This window comes from Trichechus manatus, unplaced genomic scaffold (genome assembly GCF_000243295.1).
Source record: "Trichechus manatus latirostris isolate Lorelei unplaced genomic scaffold, TriManLat1.0 scaffold00048, whole genome shotgun sequence".
Classification (NCBI taxonomy): domain Eukaryota; kingdom Metazoa; phylum Chordata; class Mammalia; order Sirenia; family Trichechidae; genus Trichechus; species Trichechus manatus.
In genome coordinates, this window is record NW_004443984.1 from 12,429,192 (window position 1) to 12,434,804 (window position 5,613).

A 5,613-nucleotide genomic window follows, 5' to 3' on the forward strand; every position below is an offset into this window, starting at 1 on the left:
GGAGAAAGGTGGGGTGCAGAACTCAAATTCTAGTAAGAAGACCAGACTTAATGGTCTGACTGAGACCGGAGGAACCCTGGAAAGCACGGCCCCTGGATTCTCTATCAGCCTAGAACTAAAACAATTTCCGAAGCCAACTCTTCAGACGGGGATTGGACTGGACTGTGGAACATAAAGTGATACTCGTGAGGAGAGTGCCTCTTAGCTCAAGTAGATACAAGAAACTAAATGGGCAGCTTCTGTCTGGAGGTGAGATGGGAAGGCGGAGAGGGTCAGGAGCTGGTTAAATGGACATGGAGAATCAGGGGTGGAAAGGAGGAGTGTGCTGTCACAATAAGGGGAGAGCAATTAGAGTCACATAACAATGTGTGTATAAATTTTTGTATGGGAAAAAATAAATAAATACCAAACACGAAAGGACCAATATGGTATGATCCCATTGATATGAAATATCTATAATAGACAAACACAGGTTGTTGTTGTTAGGTGCCGTCAAGTCAATTTTCGATTCAGAGTGACCCCACGTGACAGAGAGTAGAATTGCCCCATAGGGTTTTCTAGGCTGTAATATTTATGGGAGCAGATCACCAGGTCTTTTCTCCCAGAGGCCCGCTGGTGGCTTTGAACTGCCGACTTTCTGGTTAGCAGCCGAGTGCTTAACTGTTGCACCACCAGGGCTCCTTAGGCAAATGCATCAAAAAACCCAAACCTATCACCGTCGGGTGGATTCCAACTCATAGCGACCCTATAGGACAGAATAGAGCTTCCCTATAGGGTTTCCAAGGCTGTAAATCTTAACAGAAGCAGACTGTCACATCTTTCTCACAAGGAACAGCTGGTGGGCTCAAACCACTGATCCTTTGGTTAGTAGCCGAGCACTTCAACCACTGCACCGCCCGGGCTCCCGGGCAGAAGCATAGAGACAGAAAATAGACTAGCAGTTACCAGGGGTTGGAGAGAGGAAGGAAGTGGGGAATTATGCTTAATGGGTACAGAGTTTCTTTTTGGGGTGATGAAAAGTTTTAGAAATAGTGGTGATGGTTGTACAACGTGATAACTGTAACTAACGCCACTGAATTATACGTTTAAAAATGGTTAAAATGGCAAATTTATGTTATATATATTTTATTATAATTTTTAAAAAGTCAGTTCTAGACACTCTCAGGAAGTGGGGTATGGATAAGAGAGGCAATGAGGTGGAGGCAAGGTGGGGAAGAGAAGGTGCTGTTCCTGTGTTCCCAGCCTGTCTGCCCCTCCAGAGCTGCCTCAGCTCCTCCGGACCCCAGCAGAGCAGATCCACCCTTAACCCACAGACTTGACCCCCAGCCCCGCCACCAGCTCCCCTTCTCCCACGGGCCTCAGAAAGGACTTGAAGGGAGTGGTGTGCATGAAAGGGAGACTCGCACAACCCAGTTGCTACCCAGAGTCGCTGTGTGACCTGGGGCCACTCACTCAGCCTTGTTGGTTTTCAGTTCTCATCCCAGTAATTCCCTCTCCTTCCTGTGGCCTTAGCAAGAAAAGGAGAGAGGGAGGGAGGGGAGGAAACAGACTTAAACGCAGTGATTGCCAACTATAGGCCTGGTGCTGCACTTCACGTCTCTATGGGTCGCGAGACAGTTCCTCTCTAACGAGTTTGCTGTGTGACCTTGGAGCAAGCCATATCGCCACTCTAGGCCGCAGTTTCCCTACTATAAAACGCCGTGGTTCGCACGGGTTGCCTGTAAGGGTTCATCCAGTGCTAATACTCTGGAAAGTGCAAAGGGAAAATTTTTGGAGTCAGATTCCTGGTCCTTGCTGACTCAGCTGTGTGGCCTCAGGCAAGTTCCCCACCATCTCTGGGCCTCTCATACTTTGAAGAATGCAGATAACAAGGCCCACCTGGCCTCCAGGTGGTGAGAATGCAGTGAGGCAGTTTATGCAAAGCACCCAGCACGGGCCTGGGCACAAGAGGCTCCTGCACACCTGACCATTCTCGGGCGCTCCAAGTCCAGACCAGCTCTGGCCAGGCCCGGGGACTGGAATTGCAGCAAAGGACAGGGGCGGCAGGAAAGCGCACCGGCGCAGCTGTGTGTTCAGGCATTCCATTTGGAATGAATCTCCTTTCATCCCAGCAAGTGAAGTGTCCGCACTGCACCACCCCACACTCCAGAGCGAGTGTCTACAGTCACGCAGACCCCCATTTATCACGAAGCATTTGATGGAATATTCCTCCTGGAGGAACTGCGCTCTCAGACACTCCTCAAGCTCAGCAAGGGTCTTTGAAACTTAACAGCGGGTTCTTTAAAGGGGCAAGAGAGGCGTGCTGCATCCTAATATGTAGCTTTTGAACACATCAACGTTAATAGAGGTCACCATTCCAGGGGAGACGGGGCCCTTCCCAGAAATAAATCAACGGCTGGCGCCACTGGCCAACGGATTTGTTTGCTGGAGCTTTTTTTCCCAATCGCCCAGTGGGGCTGGAGGGATAGAGGGGTGAGGGAGGCAGGCATATCTGCACCCCCATTACTGGGCCTCGGGGGTGTGGAGAGGGAAGAATCCCATCTGAAAGAGGCCTAGGGAGATCATCTGTCAGCTTGTCCCAACTGTCATTGCCACATAGGATTACAGCGTTTCAAGGGGGACACTGGTGAATATTCACCCAGGGTTTCCTGGGTGCCAGGCATCAAGCTAAGGCCTAATGTGTATCCTCTTATTTCATCCTCATAGCTACCTGGGGAAACTGAGGCCCAGAGAGGTTAGAGTCCTTGCCCAAAGTCCTATAAGCCAGTACAGGACAAAGCTGGGCCTCAAACTCCAATTTTCTCCAGTCCAAAGTCTGACCTTAATCACCACCCAGGCTGCCTGTCGGAAGGGCTTTGGGGTCCAGAATGGAATTTTCTGACCTGTAGACCCGCTGGACAGCCCTCTGGGTAAAACAAATGGTTTGCACTCAACTACTAACCTAAAGGTTGACAGTTTGAACCCACCCAGAGGTACTGTGGAAGAAAGGCCTGGTGAACTGCTTCCATAAAGACTACAGCCAAGAAAACCCTATGGAACAGTTCTACTCTGTAATACATGGAGTCCCATTGAGTCGGAATCAACTTGATGGCAATGAATTGGGGTTTTTTTTTGTTTGTTTATACCTACTGAGCACTCCCTAGTGGCCCTGTTTCATTTCATTGTGGCCCTCCTCATCCTCTAGAGAGGGAGAAGTCAGGAGGGGAGGCAGGGCTGGTTCTCATCTCCTTGGCATTTCTGGGGAGCGGGGAGAAGGTGGAGGCGTATGTAGGGGAGGAGAGGAGGGAGCAGCAAAGACAGAGCGAAGATCCTCTGCCCTGACCCAGCCTCCTGGAGAAGGCAGCTGCTTTATGAAAACAGAATGCCATATGACAAAAAATACACTCCGGGCTTTGCAACCAGACAGGCCTGGTTCAAATCCTTGCTCTGCCACGTCCTGGCTGTGTGGCCTTGGGCATGTGACTTGACCTGCCTGAGCCTCGGTTTAGAAACATGCCCTCACTCTTGGTTTGAAAGCATGGCCCCTCCAGCAGGACCTCCACACAGTCATGGGAAGGGGGATATGGGGTCTGTGTGACAGTCACCTCCGTTGTCCCAGACCCCTCTGACTCTTTTCCCATCCCTTGGCTGTCTGTCAACAATGCCTGCACAGAATGGCTTGCCCCTGCCATAGTCCTGCCACATTTAAAACTCCTAACAAATGCTCTGGTGTATAATGTTTTATGTTCCAGTCATTTCTGGGTTACTGATTGCTTATCAGTAGTGTTGCTTATGTGAGTTCCATGATTTATCTGGTTCTGCCCCCACCTCCCTGTGTGGCCCTGGGAGAGTCATTCATCCTCCTGACTTTGAGTCAGAGAATGTAGGAGCTGGTAGGGAGGAACCTCAGAGATCATCAATCCAGGCCTCTCATTACATCGATAACGATCATGGCAACAACCCAAACCACCTATGGAGCCTGTGGTAGACCAGTACATTGGTGGCCCCCAATGCCCTATGGAGTCCCCTGCTACACTGACTCTGGGCTCAACCATGTGGCTTGCTTTGCCAATGGGACATCAGCAAGCATGAGGCAAATGGAGGCTCAATCGGTACTTGCTTGTTGGGACTTTGTCTCTTGAGACACTCCCTCTTGGGATGCTGCCTTGAGACCTCCATGCTATAAGAAAGCCCAAGCTAGCCACATAAGAAATATCTAGAAGCCCCAGCAGAGAACCCCTGCTGGGCTCCCAGCCAACAGCCAGCACCTACTGCCAACCATGTGAGTGGAGCCATCTTGGACACTCCAGCCCAGTCAAGCCTACATGAGTGACCCCAGACAACACTAGGGTAGCCAACTCTTCCCGGTTTGCCTGGGACTTACCCAGATTTATCACTAAAAAGCCCCAGTTCCCAAGAACTCACCCCCTTCTGTCCCAGGCAAACAGGGACAACAGTTCGTCACCCTACTGGCAACCGATGAAGCAGGAAAACCATCCCACCAACCCATAAAATCAAGAGAAATAATAAGTGGTTGTTGTTTTAAGCCTCTAAGTGTTAGGATGTTTTGTTATGCAGCAATAGATAATTGAAACAAGTCCCGAATATGTGCCAAGCACTGGAATAGGCTCTTGACATTTCTAATCTGCACAAGAGTTTTATGAGATGGTTTTATTATTACCCAATAAGTAAAGAAAACAAGGCTCAGACAGGTTAAGTGGTATTTCAAGGTCAGGCAGCAGCAAAGTAATGGAGCTAGGGTTCAAACGTCAGTCTAACTCCACCATATAAACTCGGCTCCCTCTACCATAATTGTCACCACAGAAGCCCTGGGTGTTTTTACTGCCATTTGACAAGTAGTAATCCATGGTTCAGAAAGAGTGACTTCCACTGGTCACAAGGCAAGTTAGTACAGGATGCTACCTCCGTTGTTCTAAGTTTAATAATAAAAATAGCAGTATCTGTTATCTAGCGCCGTAATAATGCTATGTAACAAATCATACCCAAAACTCAGTGACTTATAGCAACAAGCATTTATTTAGTTCATAGGTGGCTCGGGTTTTGACTGGGCTTGCTCATGTGTCTGGGAGGCAGCTAGCTGTTGGCTGATCTAGGTTGGCTTCAGCTGGAGCAAATGTGGCAGCTCAGCTCCTCTCCATATTTCTCCTATCCTCCAATGGACTAGCCTGGGCATGTTCTCATGGCAAAGGCAGAAGTGCGGGAGCTAGCCAAGCGGTAACATACAAGGCCTAGGCTTGGACCTGGTGCATCGTCACTTCCACCACATACATTGCCAGGGCAGAGATGTAAGACATGGAGAAAAAGACTCTTCGTGTTGAGTGAGAGTAACTGCAAGGTCATGTTGCAAAGGATATGAGTACAGAAAATGCTGAAAATAGGGGCCAGCAATGCAATCAGTTTATCACATTAGCTATGGTGGAGTCCTTGGTGGTACAAACAGTTAATAATGTTTGGATGCTAACCAAAAGGTTGGAGATTCGAGTCCACCTAGAGGCACCTCAGAAGAAAGGTCTGGCCATCGACTTCTGAAAAATCAGCCATTGAAAACTCTATGGAGCACAGTTCTACTTTGACACACATGAGATCACCATGAATCAGGATTGATTCAACCGC